This window comes from Heloderma suspectum, chromosome 13, assembly GCF_057233095.1.
Source record: "Heloderma suspectum isolate Gila_16-S chromosome 13, 16-S_ref, whole genome shotgun sequence".
Taxonomy (NCBI): Eukaryota; Metazoa; Chordata; class Lepidosauria; order Squamata; family Helodermatidae; genus Heloderma; species Heloderma suspectum.
The window spans coordinates 17,923,135-17,944,945 of NC_139470.1; the positions used below are offsets into that span (position 1 = coordinate 17,923,135).

A 21,811-nucleotide genomic window follows, 5' to 3' on the forward strand; every position below is an offset into this window, starting at 1 on the left:
ATCCAGATCAAAGCATCCCTGACCAGCAGCTGTCCAGCTTCATCTTGAATGCCTCCAGTGTGGGAGAGCCCACCACCTCCCTAGATAATTCGTTCCATTGTCGTATTGCTCTAACAGTCAGGACGTTTTTCCTGATGTTCAGCCAGAATCTGGCTTCCTGTCACTTGAGCCCATGATTCCGTGTCCTGCAGACGATGGAATAGAAGATACCTGACAATCTGTGAAATACAGATGGAATGGATATAACCAGAGCTCGCCCAAGACATTTTTCCACACCCACCCAAGTCAGGTGCACAGGATGAAAAGCCAGACACATTATTTGGACACATGAGGCAGAAAATCCCAGAAGTGCCTTTCCTCATCTCTAGCAGTAAAAATATAATATTAACTAACTGAATAGCTAAAAGTTTGCTGCCCCTTTAAATCTGTTGCCTGAGGCAGCTGCCTCATTCTGCCTCATAGCAGGGCTGGCCCTGGCTATAATAAAATCCATATATCCCTAATTGTGGGTAATTAAACTGGAAAGCGGCTTGCAGTCCCATCCAGGCAGTGTATGTATGGAGAGGGAGGGCCTGTGTCAACAGTGTGCTAGGGTGGCCATGTGTCCTCTTTTAAAGAGGACAATTCTCTATTTTGAAGGCATCCTCTCTTTGAATGGCTGTCCAGTCCACGTCCAGCTGAAAGAGAAAGAACCACGAGAAGGAAGAGCTTGCCTGTCAACACTGGGACAACACACCAGCTCACCTGGTCACAGCCTTCCACACTGTGGCGAGATGTACTGTATTCCTGTTTAAATTATAATAATCTCTAAATTTGCAGCTCTATGTATAAATTAGCATATGGAAATGTTACGTAAATTTTATCATCTTTTTTTTTTAATAATGCATTTCCTCTTTTGGGGGTGATTCATAAGTGGTCACCCTATCCCTGCTGGGTCTCTAGCAGTTGCCGAAAGATGCCAGATAGTGACTCTGGCCTTAGGGTCACCATGAGTTCTCTTTTACAGGGGCCAAGTCCTGTTGTTGAAGGGCCACCAGAAGACTGTGCTGTATTTGAAGGCATCTGCTCTTTAAAAGACTGTCCTGTCCAATCAAGTTTAAAGTGAAGGAACCATCAGAAGGGAGAGGCTGGGTCCTTGAAGTTGCCTATCTACAGTTAGCACCCGGAGAGGAGACTGAAGAAGCAGGCAGACTGGTCCAAGTCTTCCCCATTACGAAATTGTATTTCTATTTGAATTAAAACAATTATCTCTAAATTTGCATTACTATATAAACAAGCATCTGCAAATTGTATGCAAATATGTGCCTTCTGTTGTTTTCTTTTTGGGGAACATGTAAGTGATGTGACACGTAGGTGATGTTCAGTTTTCTTGTTTAGAACCTTAGGTCATCACAATATAACAGAAAGGAAATATCCAGCATATTACAAAACGTTTTTTAAAAATTATACATCTATCAGGAAAATGACTAAGAATTCGGAACTAAGGACGGGGTCCTATCTGGATGCCTATCCACTTCCGAACCTGGAGGCAGATTGGCATCCTAATGCAGGGCGGGAGGAGCGTGGAGGCAATCGTTGCCTCTGCGCACCTCTCGCCCTGCAGTTTTGTGAGATGGGTGATTTTGCCTGTCTAGCTAGGGCTCTGCGGAGAAGGAGGGAAGGAGGCTGGGGCAGCTGGAGGATTCTTCGTAAGCCATCTGCCCTGGTCCCCTCCCTGCCCACAGAACCACCCCTTTTCCCTCCTCTCCAAGCTTGCATTTGTGAGCTCGTGGACGCCAGCTGCGAGGGGGTGGGGGAGGGGAGCTTGGACTCCTGGGTCTGAGATCAGAGCACTGTCTCTGGCCTCAGATCCAGGAATCCAAACTATCCTATGGCCTCCCAGACTCTGTCCAGGGGCCATAGCATTGCTCTCTAACAAAGTAAGATTTATGATAAAATTCCCTGATACTGATTTCCAACCTTTCTAAAACTGGATGTTAACCTAACCAAAAATAAAACATACAAGGTTAAAATTAAGAGTTTTAGGATGCAGTCCTATGCCTGTTTAGACAGAATGCTGGTTGGGAAATGCTGGGAGTTGTCGGACTTTTTTGTCTAAACAGGCATAGGATTGCACCCTTAAACCACCAATTTTCTCCAATGCAACGTGTTTCATCTGCCTTATTAAATCTGGTATGGAGTTTAGTAATGCTATTAGGAATGTAGCGACTCTTCTCAAGATCTTTATGTTCTTGTTGTAAAGCAAGAAATCTGTCTTCTGGCAAACTGACCAGTTAGGGTAAGTGATGTGTAAGTGATGAGCTCCGCCCAAAGGCATCTGGCTTGGGCCAACATGGGAAACAGGAAGCCGGACTAGATGAACCTCCAGCAACTGAACCAGCAGGGCTTTTCTGTTCTTATCTCTCTTGATTTCCATTTTGGATGTCTGAGAGAGAACAGAAACTTGGAAGCTTTTCAAAAGAAGTCCCCTCTCTTGCCACAAATACCACACACACACACACACACACACACACACCTTATTTAACAAGGCCAGATTGCAAACATCACAGCCCATCCTTTCTTTTGCAGAACCTAATGGGATGATAGACTAAATTTCCTTCCCCAGGGAGCTGTTACAGAATCATATGTGAAAGCAAGCAAGCACAGACCTGCGTGCGGATCCTAGAAATTGCCTATGAGGGAAGAAATACTGTATATTCTTTTTTGAAGGTTGGGGGAGTAAAAATAAAAATAAAAATGATAAATGAAGAGTTTGAGGGAATGGCTGCACTTTCCCTAGTGAAAATCAACACATTCAGGAGAAGTCGGAGACTCCTCCTCTAGTCCTCTTGGGTTCGTTTCAACCTCATTTTTGCAAACTCTCTCACACAATGGCCTCAAGGGATTCCCTAAGGAATTTTTTTTAGCTGCCTCACCTAGGGATGCACAGATTTTGTTAAATCTGTTCCATCTGTGTTTTGAAGATTCTCAGGCATCTTTCATTCCGTTGTCCGCTCATTGACAGAACCAGCAGTTTTTTTAGGGATGTATGAGAATTTCATTCCTGTTTGCAAATGTGCATTTGTGCCAATGCACACTTGCACAAATGTGCATTAGCACTAATGCATGTTAGCACAAGCATGCACTTGCACAAATGTGCATTTCCACAAATACCCCCTAAAAGTAAAAAACTAGTGTGCAAGCTTGCAGAATCGGAACTCGGAAAAAAGACAGTCCGCTACGGAACCCACAGGGGAGAATCATGTCATTTGACATCTCTAGCCTCACTTTCCTTAGATAGCTCTTTTCCTCCTGCATAGAGAAAATTAACCTTATAAGCCAACTTTTAGTTGCCTCCCTAATATGTGACCCAGTAAATGCTTCTATTATTGACCACTCTTACCAGGAATTTATAAGTTGCCTGGGGGGGACCCCAAAATTGGTCAACTGGAGTGGTGGGAATCTCTGATGACCAATTTTGGGGGCATAGGAAATGGAACAAAACTGGAAGGACAATTTTTAAAAATCCAACAATATTAACATTAAATATGATTGGATTATTTTTTTCTAATTGTCTTTCCAGCTTCATTCCATTGTCTGTGAATTGCACAGAAATGTGAATGTTGATTCCTTTTCTTTTGGTCACAAGACAAAAAACTAGTATCACCCACACCGGGGTGTCACTCGAGCATCCTCACCATTCTTTCGATGTGTGTAAAGGTCGCAGGGTCATGGGTGGTATGCCCATGCTTATCATGCTTATCACACCAACATGTATGCATTCTCCTCCCCTGGCTGTTGCCTATATTGGTAACTGTGTGAAGGAGCTATACATAGGAAGATGTATGGCCACTTCACACACCAATGAATGTGCACCCGCAGCAGGTGTGGCCAGTGCACACATAGGAGATGACGGGGTGGGACTAACCAACGCAATCCTCTCATGCACTGAAACAACACAATAAGGACTTGGAGGGATGGACAGCAGATACAACAGGGCAGGCACATGGATCACCACGTCACAGTGTTCCATGCTATGCCAAGATGTACTTTGTTTCTATTGAAATTATAATAATTATGTCTGCATTTGCACATATACATATAAATGAGCATGTGCACATTTTTGTCCTCTTTTTTGGGTGACGCATTTCCTTTTTTTCTGTAAGGGGGGATTCAGAAATCCCCCACCCTATAGCCATCATGACTTGCAGACATTGATGGTCTTATCACTGCTAACGTTTCTTCCCTTGGCTTGGCGAGGGGGATATTTATTCCACCTCCCCAACGGATCCAGTGAAACCTGCTAATGCCCATGTCCCGATCTGTTCCTCACCGAAAATCCCTGCACTCCCTTGACAGCTGGTCCATCCTCTATTCTGTTAAGAGGAGAAGAGGTGGTCTAGTGATCAGAGGAAAGGTCTCCTAGAAAAGGGGTCTCTCAACTAAACTCTGATAACCGAATTGGTGAAACAACACAACTTTTGGCTGAAAGATAGGAAGTTCATGCTTGATGAGTTGTAAATCAAGGACAAACTACACACAGTGTCAAATGCATCTTTGTATTTAAGGTGCAGGGTTTTGTTTGTTTTGCTTTAAGTCAAATAACATCAGCTGGAGGGGCTGGTAGTATTTGCTCTTGGGGGAAATCCCCCATTGGCATTGGCACCAATGGGGGATTCTCCCCACCTCCCTGTGCAGCAAACATCAGCTTCAGAAGGTGGCCACTTACGAACTGCCAAAAAAAGAAAACACATCACCCCCCAAAAAGAGGATAAAAGAGGACACTGAGTTGCATGTGATTTGCATATCCTAATTTATATGTATAGATGCAAATTTAGACATTATTATTATTATTATTATTATTATTATTATTATTATTACACTTTAGACAGCAACTCAGAACATCTCATCATAGTCTGGAAGGCTGCCACCAGGTGACCAAGTGTTGATTGTGGATGGGCAACAGTTCTTATGGTTCTTTGGGCAGAATCCAATTGGGCACTTACACCCCTGCAGATTCCCTTCCGCTGCACCAATTCCCTTCCACAAGCGGTGGGTCCTGCTGGTTCTGTTGCGCAAGCGGGACCCACAGCTTATGCAAGGGACATTTAGCACTTGCTAGGGGTGCTCCCAAATCAGGTCAGGTCAGCGGAGCACCTTCCAGAAACAAACATTTCCGCTCACTTCGGGTTGCCCTGGAAGCGTTCAATCAACATTGCACAAGTGGCAATGGCTGCTCGTGCAATGGAATTGGCGAGGCGGAAGAGAATCGGCAGGGGTGTAAGTGCCCCATTGGATTCTGTTCTTTATCTTTAAAGGAGAAATGGTCAGCTCAGTGCTTCAAATAGAGGGTGCCTTCAAACAGAAGGCAGTAATCTAACAGCCCTTTAACTAGAGTACCGTCCTCCGTAAAAGAGGACACATGGCCACCACAGAAGAGGGGTCTTCCTCAGGACCACAATAGGGAAAATTCCCCCCACCATGCCTGCTCTGATCCAATTATCAGCCCCCTCCCAGCATTTTTAAAAACTTTCACTTTAAATATAAAGACCCATTTAATACCAGCACTTTGTACAGAAGACCAATTGCTACATTTATGATTGTGCTGGGTTCAAAATATCCCACGAGACAGAGCCTTTTCAGTGCTCTCACCCCCAGTTATGGAACTTCCTTCCCACCGTGCACTAGACCCTAAAAGAAATCCTTTAAAGACGCTTTTTTTTTATATATATATATATATATATATATATATATATATATAAAAATACATATACACCTAAATAATTCAAGGAAACCCTGAATGGTTTCTCCTCCCTATTCCGTATTAACCATTGATAAGTGATAACTCCGTACAGTGAGAAAAACAACAACAAAGAGTTTTGTGGCACTTTAAGGCCTAACAAATTCATTATATCATAAGCTTTCATGGAGTACAGTCGACATCACTGAGGGTGGCCACTGACGCATCTTCAAAAAAGAAAAAGAAAAAAGGGACAAATCTTTGTATACTGTTTGCATATGCTAATTTGTATCTATAGATGCATATGTAGAAATAACTTAAATTAATTCTAATTTAAACAGGAATAAGTTGCATTTCTCAAATGGTCACTTACACATGGCCAAAAAAGACGACAACAGTTTACATAACATTTGCACATGCACATTTATATGCATAGGTGCAAATTTAGAAATCATAATTTCAGTAGAAATATAATATATAATCTCACTGTACTGAGCAGGTGACCTCTGTGCCTGCTCAGTCTGCTGTCCAGGTGCTAACTTTTGACAAGCAGATTCAAGGCCTTTGAACCAAACATGGACTGGACATCTCTTCAAATAGAGGACACCTTCAAGTAGGACTGTCCTCTGCTGGTTCTCAAAAAATAGAGGACTATCCTCTGTAAAGTAGGACTCCTGGCCACCCTATAACGCATACCATAATAAATAACACCCTCTCCCCTGAACACCCTTCATGGATCACTGCCTTGTTGTGGCGAAGTGGCTTGCATAACTCAGTGAAGCCGTAAGCTATGCCGTGCAGGGCCACCCAAGACATGGCGTCATGCGGAGAGTTCTGACAAAATGTGGTCCACTGGAGAAGGAAATGGCAACCCACTCCAGTATTCTTGCCAAGAAAACCCCATGGAACATATCACAAGGCTAAAAGAGATGACGCCGGAAGATGAGCCCCTCAGGTCGGAAGGTGTCCAATATACTACTGGGGAAGAGCAGAGGGAATTTCCAAGTAGCGCCAGAAAGAGTGAAGCAGCTGGGCCAAAGCCAAAAGGACACTCAGCTGTGGATGTGTCTGGTGGTGAAAAGGAAGTCCGATGCTGTAAAGAACAATATTGTTTAGGAACCTTGAATGTAAGGTCAATGAATCAAGGTAAGCTGGAGGTAGTCAAATATGAGATGGCAAGATTGAACATCGACATCTTGGGAATCAGCGAACTAAAATGCACAGGCATGGGCGAATTTAATTCAGGTGACCATTCTATCTACTACTGTGGGCAAGAATCCCTTAGAAGAAATGGAAGAGCACTCATAGGCAACAAAAGGGTGGGAAAAGCAGTACTGCAGATATATGCAACTGAATGCAGAGTTCCAGAGAACAGCAAGGAGAGACAAGAAGGCCTTCTTAAATGAACAATGTAAAAAAATCGAGGAAAACAATAGAATGGGAAAGACTAGAGATCTTTTCAAGAAAATGGGAGATCTCAAGGGAACGTTTTGTGCAAAGATGGGCATGATGAAGGACAAAGAAGGCAGGGACCTAATAGAAGCAGATGAGATTAAGAAGAGGTGGAAAGCATACACAGAAGAACTATACAGGAAAGATCTTAATGTCCCTGATAGCCATGATAGTGCGGTCACTGAACTTGAGCCGGACATCCTAGAGGTTGAAGTCAAGTGGGCCTTAGGAAGCATTACTAACAACAAAGCTAGCGGAGATGACAGTCTTCCAGCTGAGCTATTTAAAATCCTAAAAGATGATGCTGTTAAAGTGCTGCACTCAATATGCCAACAAATTTGGAACACTCAACAGTGGCCACAAGACTGGAAAAGGTCAGTTTATATTCCAATTCCAAAGAAGGGCAACGCCAAAGAGTGTTCAAACTACCGCACAATTGCGCTCATTTCACATGCCAGCAAGGTTATGCTCAAAATCCTACAAGCTAGGCTTCAGCAGCATGTGAACCAAGAACTACCAAAAGTACAAGCTGGGTTTTGAAGAGGCAGAGGAACTAGAGATCAAATTGCCAACATTCGCTAGATCATGGAGAAAGCAAGAGAATTCCAGAGAAACGTCTATTTCTGCTTCATTGACTACGCTCAAGCCTTCGATTGTGTGCATCACAACAAACTGTGGCAAATTCTTAAAGAGATGGGAGTACCAGACCACCTTACCTGTCTCCCGAGAAACCTGTACAAGGGTCAAGAAGCAACAGGAAGAACCAGACATGGAACAACTGATTGGTTCAAAATTGGGAAAGGAGTACGACAAGGCTGCATATTGTCGCCCTGCTTATTTAATTTATATGCAGAATATATCATGAGAAACACCGGGTTGGATGAATCACAGGTCGGAATTAAGTTTGCCGGGAGAATTATCAACAACCTCAGATACGCAGACGATACCACCCTAATTGCAGAACACGAAGAAGATCTAAAGAGACTCTTGTTGAGGGTGAAAGTGGAGAGTGCAAAAGCTGGTTTGAAACTCAACATTAAAAAAACTAAGATCATGGCATCTGGCCCCATCACTTCATGGCATATAGAAGGGGAAGAAATGGAAGCAGTGACAGATTTTATTTTCTTGGGCTCCAAGATCACCACAGATGGTGACTGTAGCCATGAAATTAAAAGATGCTTGCTCCTTGGGAGGAAAGCTATGGCACACCTAGACAGCATAGTAAGAAGCAGAGACATCACCTTGCCGACAAAGGTCCGTATAATCAAAGCTATGGTTTTCCCAGTAGCAACGTATGGCTGTGAGAGCTGGACTATAAGGAAGGCTGAGCGCCGAAGAATCGGTGCTTTCAAACTGTGGTGCTGGAGAAGACTCTTACGAGTCCCCTGGACTGCAAGGAGGTCAAATCAATCCATCCTAAAGGAAATCAACCCTGAGTGCTCATTGGAAGGACAGACAATGAAGCTAAAGCTCAAATATTTTGGCCACCTAACGTGAAGAGAAAACTCTCTGGAAAAGACCCTGATGCTGGGAAAGATTGAAGGCAAAAGGAGAAGGGGACGGCAGAGGATGAGATGGCTAGATAGCATCACCGATGCAATGAATATGAACTTGAGCACGCTCTGGAAGAGAGCGCAGGACAGGAAGGCCTGGCATGCCATGGGGTCACGAAGAGTCGGACATGACTTAACGAATGAACAACAACAACCCCCTGAACAGGGCTCGGACTGCACCATGGTTCAATCCGCAGTTATGCAGTTACGAGCTCTGAAAAAGGAGGTGAGATGGCTAGAGCGCCAGTGGAGGAAGTCTCGCTCCAAAGACAATCAGACACGGGCTAGAGCTGTATCTTCAGCCTATCACATGGTGGAGAAGGCAGCAAAAAAGGAATATTATGCTGCCTCTATCGCATCCGCAGAGTGCTGTCCCAGGAGGCTGTTCCAAGTGGTCCGGAGCCTGGTCAGTCCAGTGGCTCCGGAACTGCTGGAGCATTCTAAGGCCTCCTGTGAGGCCTTGGCAAGGCACTTTGCAGATAAAATTGATCGGATTAGGAGTGTTATTCCATGCACTGTGGATACAGTTAGTGAGCAAGAGGTGGTCTGTGGCAAACCGGTGTGGGATCGGTTCCAGCTTCTTCCTTCTGATGAAGTAGACAAGGTGCTTTCATCTGTAAGGCCTACCACCTGCTTACTTGATCCTTGCCCATCTTGGCTCATTATGGGCTGCAGAGAGAGATTGGGTGAGGGAATCAGGGCAGTGGTGAATGCCTCCCTTGAGGAGGGAGTGATGCCATCAGCCCTCACGAGGCAGTGATGAGACCACTCTTAAAGAAGCCCTCCTTGGATCCCCAAGTTCTGAACAACTTTCACTCAGTCTCAAATCTGCCATTTTTGGGCAAGGTGATTGAGTGGGTGGTGGCGATGCAGTTGAGGGCACACTTGGAAGAAACTGATTATCTAGACCCATTTCAGTCAGGCTTCAGGCCTGGGCATGGGACAGAAACGGCCTTGGTCGCCTTGGTGGATGATATGAGGAGGGCTCTGGATAGGGGCAAATGCTCCTTCCTTGTTCTCCTCGACCTCTCAGCAGCTTTTGATACCATTGACCATGGTATCCTCCTGGACCACCTGGAGGGGTTGGGCATTGGAGACACCATATTGCGGTGGTTCCGGTCCTTCCTCTCCGGCAGGTACCTGAGGATAGCGCTGGGAGAGTGTCAGGGTGGAAACTGAGCCGATAGAACCCCAGAGCAGTTCTGATTCTGAGGAGGATCAGCAATCCGTGGCAGAGGAGCCAGCTCATCCCTCACAGGCACAGCAGCTGGCAGAGATTCCTCCTGCCAGCATTCCTGAGATAGATAGTGATCCTAGCAGTGAGAAAGTGCGGGAACAAGGCTTGCTAGATGCTCGATGCAGACGCAGGGAGCGATGAGCGATGGAGGGCGTGGAAAGGAGGCGTAGCTCCCGTTTGGCGCGCAAGCAACGGCCGCCTCCCGTGGACCCAAGGGAAAGAAGGAGAAACTCTCCCTAGCCCATAAGTTCAGGGTCTGCAAGTGATTCTCCTTCAAATGGGGATCAACTGCCTACTCGGCGCATAGGCCACTCTGCTGTTCCTTGCTTAGTCGCTGGTGAATAGCATCTGAAAGAGTCATTAAGTTGTAAAAGGATTAAAGCCTTGAAAACAATCCTTTCGTCTGTGTCTTGAGTTGGCTATTGGGGTCTACTGAAAGAGGCCGCTAGGGTGCTCCTGACAGCAAGGAGGTTTTGGACCTGTGGCCACTCACTTGTGGGGTGCCACAAGGTTCCATCCTCTCCCCGATGCTATTTAACATCTGTGTGAAGCTGCTGGGGGCTATCATCAGGAGGTTTGGGGTGCAGTGTCATCAATATGTGGATGACACACAGCTCTACCTTTCATTCAAATCTTCACCAAGGTTGGCCGTAGAATCCCTCTCCAAATGTCTGCAGAAGGTGAGTGGCTGGATGGGGAGGAACAAGCTGAAGCTGAACCCTGACAAGACTGAGGCACTTTTGGTGGGAGACAAGAGGAGGTTGGGGGATGTTGACCTGGTGTTGAATGGGGTATGGCTACCCTTGAAAGACCTGGTCCGCAGTCTGGGGGTCATTTTAGACTCCCAGCTGTCCATGGAGGCTCAGGTGTCAGCTGTGAGTCAGACAGCGGTGTACCAACTCCATCTGATACGGCGGCTGCACCCCTACCTTCCCGACCATCTGCTCCCATTGGTAGTACATGCCCTGGTCTCCTCTCGTTTAGACTACTGTAATGCGCTCTTCGTGGGGTTACCCTTGAAGACAGTTTGGAAGCTGCAGCTGGTACAGAACATGGTGGCTCGCCTGATTACAGGCAGCTGCTGGCAAGATCACATCACTCCAGTGCTGAAGGAGTTGCACTGGTTAGCAGTTGTTTTCCGGGCCAAATTCAAGGTGTTGGTTTTGACCTTTAAAACCCTATATGGTTCCGGCCCAGCCTATCTTAAGGAGCGCCTCCAGCAACACCAGACAGGCCGCTTAACAAGATCAGCCTCAGATGGGCTTCCCTCTGTCCCATCAGCCAGGACAGCTAGGCTGGTGAGGACGAGGGAGAGGGCCTTCTCTGTGGTGGCCCCCACTCTGTGGAACTCCCTCCCTAGGGAACTCCGTCATGCCCCCTCTTTAATGAGCTTCCGCCGCGCATTAAAAACGTGGTTGTTCAGGCAGGTATTCGGGGTGGGTTAGGGTATTTTTTATGATGTTTTCAATGTAGAATTTTATTGTTGTAACTGTTTTGTTGTTGTACATCACCCAGAGTGGCTGGGTGACCAGCCAGATGGGCAATTAATTAATTAATTAATTAATTACATACATACATACATACATACATACATTAATCTGTAAGGTGCCACAATACTCTTGGTTGTTTTTGCTGCAACGAACTAACACTGTTACCCCTTTGGAAATCAGGAACGAGGGGAAAGGACCTTCCGGGTCTATGGCAGATATATTTGCAGAGCACCTAACTCATGGACCCCTTACACGACCCAGAGATCTACGATCCATATGAAATGCACAACGTAAAGAGACAAGCAAACAAGATAAACGAGATTGTATTAGGAGTCTACCATTACAATGATGCAACCAGAAGGGTCCCTTAATGCGCACATGATAGAGTTGAATGTAACGAGACTAAATAAATGCATACCTTGAGAGACTGCAGAGAACGAAACAAGACTATTTAGCCAACTGGGAGTAAACAACCTTTCACAGTCAGGAACCTCGTACAAAACAGATTAGGGCGACGGGGGAATTAGAACACACACGATCACCCTCTTTAAAAGTAACAGCCCATTGGCTCTTGTTCTGGGGGAAATGAAAAATACACATTAAGGATGTTTTTATTGTAACACATGGTATTTAGAGACCTCATGATGTGCCTTGTAAATACCCATTAAGGGAACGTAAGCTGCTGACTCACCCCAGTTACAGTTAAATGCTTGCCAACGTTGCCGTCAATAAATACAGTGTGTTCCTCAGTGTTTGTCATGGTGCCTGTGGTACTAGAGGCCCGTTTCGCATAAATCACACATTTGGCCCACTAAGGGTCAAACAACATGTTATTATATTACACGCAGAATAACATTTCACATATCTGTTCTGAGGGGGTGGGGGTTAAATAGTAGCTTCACCAGGCAATCTGGATTGGGACCGTGGTGTGTGGAGGTTTAACCCTTTCCCCTCATGCTGTGGTCCTGAGGTAAATGGTTTCTCCCCATGCAAAGTTATTTTGGGGTGCGAAAGGGAACCTCCTTCCCTCTCCACCAGTGTGGTGTAGTGGTTAGACTGTTTGACTGGGACTCAGAAGACCCTGGGTGACTTTCGGGCCAGTCACGGACTCTCAGAATAACCTACTTCACAGGGCTGTTGTGAGGATAAAATGGAGAGAAGGATCTTGGGCTCCTTGGAGGAAAGGTGGGATAAAATGAAACAAAATCCTAGAACCCGGGGTCATCCTATGAAGCTGATTGGTGGGAGATTCAGGACTGAGAAAAGGAAGGGCTTCTTCTCACAGCGCAGAGTTAAACTGTGGAATTCGCCACCACAGGATGTAGTGACGGCCACAAGTTTGGATGGCTTTAAAAGTGGTCTGGACACATTCCTGGAGGAAAGGGGTATCAATAGGTGTAGTCTTGATGGCTATATGCTACCTCCGGTACCAGAGGCAGTGAGCCTATGTACACAAGTACATAGTACGTAAGAGATAGGGAGCAGTAGTGCAATTCGGGCTGGATCGTGGGGCCAAAATCCCCCCCCCCCAAAGACTGGCAGTTGGGTCTTCCTTCAACACTGGCAATGGGATAGCATCATCCACTACACCTGAAGGCAGCAGGCTAGCTTAGGGGGCACAGGGCAGGCCGTGTGGCCAACAGCTCTTAAGATCTTGCTGCCACCTCCCAGAATCTGCTGCCTGAAGTGACTGCCTCGCTCTGCCGAACAGTAGGGCCAGCCCTAATGGGAGAGCACTTAGGCTTGTGAACGGGTGCCGATTTGAAGAGGGGCAAGCTAGTAAGTCGCAACACAGCAGCACCATCGGATGAATGGACCTCTTTCTCTCTCTCTCTTGCATCTCAGAACTGGAGCCCCTGGTCTCACCCATGTCTCCTCGATGGCAAATTCAGAGTGCAAAAAGAAAAAGGAAAAAAAAACATCCCTCCACTGACATTGCTGCCTGTATTTCATAATTGTTATCGCTTGACCTTTCGGCCTACGCTTGTTCCAGGCAGGCTTAAAAAAAACACAAAAAATTAACTACTCGGAGCACTGAGTGCCAGAACTCAAGTACGCCCTAATTTAATTTTAATTAGTGCCGACTTCTGCTTCCCTCGCTAATGAAACAGGGCTCATTAGGAAGTGTAATTGAAGTCCCCTAGAGGGAGGGGAATCTGGAGACCTCATTGTGTAGACCCCAGGCATCCTGCCCAATAAAAATTCCATCCCCCCCCCCCAGTTGAAAGCAGCTTCATCATTAATTCATACTATGCAGGGGGGTGGAAGGGGCTGGCTCACTGCATCGCACTTATGTTGCCGAATATGCTTCTAAGCAAGACGAAAGCCAGTTTCTTTCCTGCATGGGAAGGACGCCACTGTTTAATGCTTGCAAATCCTCTGTGCCGGGTACGCCCTCATTCTCGTCAATTGTACCTGGTTACTGAATCTCATTTGTTCTGTGTTTCGTTGAGGGATGAGCCAAAGCAGAGAGGTGTTTTGTGAAAATATCCACCCTATGTCAAAAGTGCCTTCTCCCCTCATCTGTGCAGTCATTTTGGTGATAATTCAAAGGACCCGCAAAAAAAAAAAAAGGGGGACTAGGAAGAAGGCCTTTTCTGCTGTGGCACCCTGGCTGCGGAATGAGCTCCCTAGGGCACAATCCTATTCAGATAGGTGGCCACCTCCGAACTCGGAGGCGACCGCCTAGCCAATCCAGGGCAGGAGAAGCACGGAGGGGATCGTTCCCTCCGCACTTCAGCCGCCCTGAATTTTCCACTAGACTGCTGATTTCGGCTGTCTAGCTGTGGGGGCGCCGAGCAGAGGAGGAAACTGCTGTACAACACATTGGATGTGTCATACAGGCATTTCTGCCATCCTCACCCCAGAATGCCACCAGACATGCCCCTGTTCAGCAGCTCCGCAATCCTCTTGTGAGTGCAGAGGACAGGGCTGTTCCACGCTGCCTCTGAGGCAGCGCAGAAGTGGGGGAGGTCGGTTCTCCAGGAACCGACCTCTGAGTGCGGGCTCCAAGGTCGGTTCCCAGAAAACAACATATCCTATGGCTGTCTAGCCGCTGTCTAGTGGCCATAGGATTGCTCCCCTAGAGAGGTTCGCCTGGCACGTACGTTGTACTCTTTCCGGCAAGAGGTGAAGCCCTTTTAATTCTCTGGTATTTTAGCATTTTAGCTTCCTAGTCTTTTAGCTTTGGTGTTTTAAATCTGTGTTTTAAAACAGATCTCTGCATTGCTCCTAGATTTTATTCTGGTTGTACTGTTATATTGTGGTTTTAAGCTTTCATATTTTATATTGTTTTATGCTATGCTTTGTGGTTTTTATTTTTGTGAACTGCCCAGAGAGCGTCGGCTATTGGGCAGTATAGAAATAAATAAATAAATAAAATGTTGTCTTTTTCAGAGTGTCGCCCTCGCTCTGTGTTGACTTTGTGATGCCATCACATAGCTGTATCTGATTGGATCCCTGATGAAGTGACATCATCATATTGGCTACACAGCTCTTGACTAGCTGAACTACATGGCCAACAAGACAAGCCTTCTTTAAAAAAAAAAAAAAGAAAGAACACCACAAAAGTGTACCAAAGCAGCTGCCAAAAAGGGCAGCGGACCAGAATGAAATGGAAAGAAAAGGTGTGAAAACCAACAAGGTTTTTTTGACGAGATTCTTTTGGAGAATTTTTTTGTGTCCCCTTCCCCAAACTCCCATTTTTGTACTTAAAATATTTCTTATGAAAATTCAGCCCACTCCTTCTTTAATCATATCCTCCATCGTGTCTCGGGTGAAAAAGGAATGCTGATGGTTACATGTTAACACACCTGCACAGACTCCCATTTCAAATACAAACTGTGTGGAAGAGTTGTGTATGACAGAGAAGGAAGCAACACACTGGCCTTTTTCACCCAAACGTGCTTGCATTTTGACATCCATGAGCCAACAAGTGCAATGTGACTGCTCCAAAGGCTAATGCAATCTTAGGCTGCCTTAACAGAAACATAGTGTTCAGATCACATGAAATAATAGCTCTGCTCTATTCTGTGCTGGTCAGACAGAAGCTGGAGAGTACTGTGACCTGTTCTGGGCCCCACATTTTACGATAAAAATGGACAAACTCAAGCACATCCAGAGAAGGGTGACCAAGATGGTGAGGGGTCTGGAAACCAATTGCTATGAAAAACATTTGAAGGAAATGGGTAATGTTTCGCCTGGAAAAGAGAAAATTAAGGGGAAACGATGTAGTGCAATAACCGAATATCTCAAAAGCAGAAGATGGAGCAAACTTGTTTTCTGTTGCTCCAGAGGACAGGACTAGAAGTTTAGAAGAAGTTCAAATCAAATTCCTTTATTAGTGCTTGTATATACATCGTCAGAGGTGGCTGTCTAACACTGTTTCACTACAAACACCCCCTAAAGCTGGGTGCATGAGTGCAAGTAAGCGAAAGCATAAGATATAGTTACTTGTTTCCTTCAGGAGAGAGGCCACACGGTGCGCCTTGTTGCAAAGGCAAGAAGAAGAAGAAGGAAGAGGAAGGGCAGGGAACAGGAAATGGAAACTGATCAAGCTGCAGGACATTCTCTATTGCCCCCTAGTGTCTGGAAGCATGCAGAGTTGTTCCTATTATCCAACACACACACACACACACACACACACACACAGTCTTTTTTTCCCTAAAGAATTTTTGTACATCTTCAAAAATGAGGTTCCCTCAAGTCCTCTTGTGCATGGATAGTACCATTTTGGCTACATAAGGATTGGGACATGGAAAAAGTTTCTTATCTCAGTAAATCGGATACCGGAAAACAGTGAAGCTATTTGATACAAAGGCACATGATGCATCAACTTTGCTGAAGAACAGGTCTGAGCCTCGATGGCAGATGTGGGGAACTAGTGGCCCGCATGTTGAATGCAGCCCATGGGGGCCTCCCTTCCTTGCCCCCCCCCTCGCAGAAGGGAGGCTTTTTAAAAAGCTTCCAGTGGTGGCAGAGGCAGCTTTTTTCTAGCCTAAGGTGGGCTGAGTTTTGGGTGAGAGGGTTGCAGCTGAGGGTTAATCCTCTTCTCCCATGTTCTGTGACCTCCCGAAACCTCCCTGTGCAGTATTAGGCTTGAAAAAAGCTTTCCCAAGCCTCCAGTGGGAGGCTTTTTTCAAGCTTCACTCCTGCATGGAGGAGTTTCACGTGTGTGAGTGTATGTATGTATAATACCCCTTCCCAGTGTCACTTTCCCAATCTTCAAAGCAGCTGCATATGACAGCTAATTCATTCCACCACCACCACCACCACCCAAACATGAGAGATCCAGGGTCTTCTGCATCATCTCTCTAGCATGGCCTTCACACAGCTGCATGTCCAGTCTTTGCATTATGCTTGAAATTAAAATTGAAGCATTTCCACTGGGGGGAAAAAGCTGCAGCTTTGACAGAAGCATCAACAGCCATGTTGAGATTTGGAAGCTCCAAGGGAGTCTGATGTTTCCTTCCATTTCTGACTCTTGTTCCAACAGAAGAAAGTCGACACAGTATTAAAAATGTTGGGGAGGTCTCCCTGTTCTCAAAAGCGGGAATGCCTTCGGTGGTTTTGAATCGTGCTTCCCACCCCCTCCACTTGCTCCCCACACTGCTGGATGTATTGGTCTCAACTGGTGTCCACAAGATGGCTGCTATGGGTCCCACTTTTAATGTGCAGTTCAAATAGTTTGAGTGACAGGTAGAGAAAATGAAACTGAGTTGTTCCCCTGTTTGATGGCAGGCTGTTTTCTTTTCTTTCTTTCTTTCTTTCTTTCTTTCCCGTTGGGGAAAATGTGAAATGTGATTGACAGCTCCAAGGAGACTGGATTTAATCTTCTTTTGAAGTTGTCGGTGAAAGGGAGAAGTCATGCAAAATGGATTTGGGGACCCATCTCCTCTTGTTTTGCAACTTAATGAGATTTGTGGAACACTGAGCGCTGGCAGCCTCGTTCCTAATATTTTATATGAGTGCCCAGCGCGTTCATTTCCCTCAACTTATCTAACAGCTGCAATAACAGAGATCTTTTTCTTTGGAAATAACAACATTAGATCGCAGCTCTTTCCCACATATACAGGGACCATTACATTACAGCATTTCCTTCCCAAAGTAATTCCTTCCAAACCACTGTGGAATCACAAGTGCCTATGGACAAAAGAACAGTGCAGGGGTGTAGTGGACACAGGGCTCACAGGGTTGAAACACCGGGACATTATGATTAGCAGAGAGTATGATGTCATCTCCGACCAATATTTCCATATTTCCTCTCAGCTAAGCTGCAATCCCCAACAGTAGCTGCAGAGGAATGGATTTTCCCAACAACAATATATTGTTGTGAGCTATCCCATGCACCCATAGATAATACATATACACACATGTACAGATATGGATCATCACAGCTACTTGTATTTTTGGACTCTCCTTGGTGGCATGGCTATGGGTTTGGGAATATTGCAACCTCGTCTGCAAGTTGCTGGAAGGGGGCAGTGTCAGGGGTGCCTCTGAGCATAGGCAGTGGGAGAGTAGCTCAGATTCTGAAAAGAAACTGCAAAATGTGGGGGAGGAACTTTCCCAGACTCTTCCAGACAGGGAGAGACAGACTCCTCAGGTTTCAATGGTCCAGCTGGATGGAGAGGGCCTCTCTTCACACACCCCTGTGAGAGATAGCGAACATGGAGAGGTGGGGCTTGGAGAGCCTGAATTCTTAGATGCCAGGCGCAGACACAGAGCCAAGAAAGAGATGGCAGGGCGGAGCTTAGGCAATCTGCCCAATTGGCCTGGCGGGAACAGCTACACGTAGAGACCTCACGAGATAGAGGGAGATCCCCACTCTACCCCTTAAGTTAGGATAGCGTGTCTGCCTTTTCTCAAACGGTGGGCAACTTTCAACCTTCGTAGCTTCCCTTTGAACTCCCTGAAGGCATTTCCTTTGTAGACTGTGAGTTACTGACAATTTGCATCCGTATGACCCATTGAAGTAAAAGGATTAAAGAGCTGTGGATAGAAGCCTCTTGTCTATGTTTTTATTTAGCTATTGAAGTTCAGCAGGGACAAAAGGGAACCCTGACAGGCAGTGTTGCAGTTAGGTAGTTAATGCACAGGACTTTAGGCCACAGCTAGCCTTCGGATCTCTATAACCTATAATGTGGTTTCCTGTGATTTCTTCATTTTGCTCCTCCCCTTTCTTCCACCTCTCCCCCCCCCCCCGACCTCCTCCACTGCTTGGGAGCACTTGTATTTGTTCTAACTCCTGCTGGTGTAATGAAACACAAATGGACCGAACAAACTGTTTTTGAAACCCTAAACTATATCTGCATAATACATACAAGGTTATATTGTGAGTAAACTATTTTATCTTTCCTTCACTAAGGAAGGGTGCAGTCTCCTTTTTAACCTTGTGTGCATATGGGACTGGTAAATGCTCATTCTGTTCTGTCTTTTGCTTTTGGTTTTCTCTGCTACCTGTCTTTCTAACAGAAGGCATCAATACCAAATAATTCCCATCAATGAGGACTGTCATGATAAGCGCCTGCACTTCAGAATTTAGTACTACACCACTGGGTGTAGCGCAGGGGTGGGCAGACTTCAGGTTTGCAGGATCTACTTTGTTTGTTTACAAGAACCCAAACCTGCAGATGACACAAAATTGGGCAGGATAGCTAATACTTTGGAAGGCAGAAACAAAATTCAAAGTGATCTGCGTAGACTGGAGTGCTGGGCAGAAAACAACAGAATGAAATGTAATAGGGATAAATGCCAAGTTCTGTACCTAGGAAAATGAAAACCAAATGCACAGTTGCAAGAAGGGGGATACTTGGCTCAGCAATACCACAAGTGAGAAGGATCCTGGAATTGTTGTAGATCACAAGCTGAATATGAGCCAACAATGTGATGTGGCTGCAAAAAAAGGGAAATGCTATTTGGGGCTGCATTAATAGAAGCATCGCTTCCAAATCCCGGGAAGTACTATTTCCCCTCTACTTAGCGCTGGTTAGGCCTCATCTGGAGTACTGTGTCCAGTTCTGGGCACCGCACTTGAAGAATGATGCAGACAAACTGGAGAGGGTTCCGAGGAGGGCAACAAAGATTATCAGGGGACTGGAAACAAAGCCCTATGAAGAGAGACTGAAAGAACTGGACATGTTTAGCCTTGAGAAGAGAAGACTGAGGGGAGATATGATAGCGCTCTTCAAGTACTTGAAAGGTTGTCACAGAGAGGAAGGCCAGGCTCTCTTCTCGATCATCCCAGAGTGCAGGACACGGAATCATGGGCTCAAGTTACAGGAAGCCAGATTCTGGCTGAACATCAGGAAAAACTTCCTGACTGTTAGAACAATACAAGAATGGAACCCATTCCGTAGGGAGGTAGTGGGCTCTCCCACACGGGAGGCATTCAAGACGAGGCTGGACAGCCATCTGTCAGGGATGCTCTGACTTGGATTCCTGCATTGAGCAGGGGGTTGGACTCAATGGTCTTGTAGGCCCCTTCCAACCCTACTATTCTATGATTCTATGATCCACCAACCAGAGCCAAATGCACTTAGAATGGAATAATTCTGAGCCCAGGGATTTGTTCTGAGTACCAAAACTGAATGGAGCTCACAGTCCTTCTATACAATAATCCACTCCTGGTTGCAACAAACTTTCTTCATTTCAGCAGCGTAATTGAGGGTTAGGAGGGGTCATTTTGTTCCTGCTGCTATTGTTAAACAATTAGGAGTCAGAAATCCTTGCCCATCTACTTCAGGTTACCCAAAAGTCTACCAGTAGATCCCAATCTACCTTCTGACCACGCCTAATGTAGTAGCTAGAGTTCAGGATAAGCAGATCTTCCCCAATTATGGTCCTTTATTTACCCATCATTTCTCTCTGCCCTGCCTTCCTCCTAGGGATGGATAGATCAATCTATTTCTGGTCAACATGACTTTTCAGTCGCACATTTGTTCTGTCCTGTTTTCTGCAATTCTTTTTGATCGCATGGAAATGTGCATTTAAATCCTGTTTATCCCAATCCCCCATACACATTTTTGTGCACATTTCTGAGCCAGTTATTATTTATATTCTTTATTTATTTCGTTTCTATACCACCCCATAGCCAAAGCTCTCTGGGCAGTTTATGACATAGCTTTGCAGTTCATGCAGTTAAAGAATAATAATTGTTATTTATTATTACATTTATATCTTGCCTTTTTTCCTCTTGCAAGGAACCCAAGGCGGCTTACCTGATCCTCCTCCTTACCTGATCCTCACAACAACCCTGTGAGGTAGGTTAGGCTGAGAGTCTGTGACTGGCCTGAAGTCACTCAGTGAGCTTCATGGATGAGTGGGGATTAGAACCCATGTCTCCTGAGTCTCAGTCCAACACTCTAACCACTACACCACACTTGCTCTCATTCCCATCATGGGAATGATGCACCATGGCAGGGGCAATGCCCGAGTGTGCCACTGGGCATGCCTTCACTCAGCATGTGCATGCACACATGAAATGAAACAAGTTCTCCTACAGCCCTATTCAGCACTAACGTGATCGAATACAGAGGGATTCAAATCCAGACCTGTATGAGCAAAACACTTGAAGCCCTGGACCTGGCTGGATGAATCTGTAAGTTTCAGTTTCTCCCACATTCAAGTTTTTTAGATCTCAATTTCTTTTTGTCCCAAATGTGAAGGACTTCACCATTTTTGGTAAATTCTGCTCAAAACCGAACTGAAACGAAATTGTCACATGTTCCTGTTCTTCCCTTTCTTTTCCTCTTTTGCTCAGGCAAAATTAACCTCACCAGCATTGTCAATAATGATTGTCTTTATCCCACATAGCACCACAGTTCAACCAAAACGGACTGTTTCCAGCAATAATTCAATCTTGGCTTACCCAGTAATGTTCATTAAAGTGATTATTAACTTCAGAACATCCAACCACAAAATTATACCGTGATATCCTTGTAGGAGGTGGAGATGATTCACCGGGGAACAGCGGTTTTGCTCCTGAAGATGAAATAATAATCTGTCTTTAAAGCCAGTTAACACATACAGTCCTCTAAACTCATCATTCATTTGGCATATTAGTAACTGGTAGAGGTTCTTTCTTCTTGTTCCAACTTTTTGCCTCGGTTTTTCTTGAGGCCGATCATACCTTTCTGTGCAAGGTAAGAGGCAGTTGAGAGCTGCTCAGAAAAGGAAGTTGGCAGGCCACCTGGAACGTCATATGATGAAGTATTTCAATAAAAAATAGTAAAGTATAAGTTGGTCTTGCAACGAAATATTACAGTGTGGACTGTTCCCTCTTCAGGATTCCAGTCACTTACCTCCACAGGGTTCCCCCAGAATGTGCTCCCTCAGAGTGTTCCCTCTTCGGGATTCAGGG

At 45.5% G+C, this 21,811-nt stretch overlaps 2 long non-coding RNA genes across 2 annotated transcripts in view; one reads left to right on the forward strand and one right to left on the reverse strand.

Annotated features, from left to right (window-relative positions):
- LOC146336109 (uncharacterized) overlaps nt 1-1,295 on the forward strand; it is a 38,941-nt gene extending 37,646 nt beyond the window's left edge. Inside the window, exons 3-4 of the long non-coding RNA XR_014785723.1 lie at nt 640-775; nt 1,007-1,295. This is a non-coding gene — a long non-coding RNA (uncharacterized LOC146336109). The remainder of the gene's footprint in view (nt 1-639; nt 776-1,006) is intronic.
- Nucleotides 160-21,484, reverse strand: LOC146336110 (uncharacterized). The gene is made up of 3 exons (XR_014785721.1): nt 21,320-21,484; nt 11,870-12,027; nt 160-218 (listed from the first exon to the last, which is right to left on the reverse strand). It is a non-coding gene; the product is annotated as an uncharacterized LOC146336110 (long non-coding RNA).
- Nucleotides 21,485-21,811: the final 327 nt, after the last annotated feature.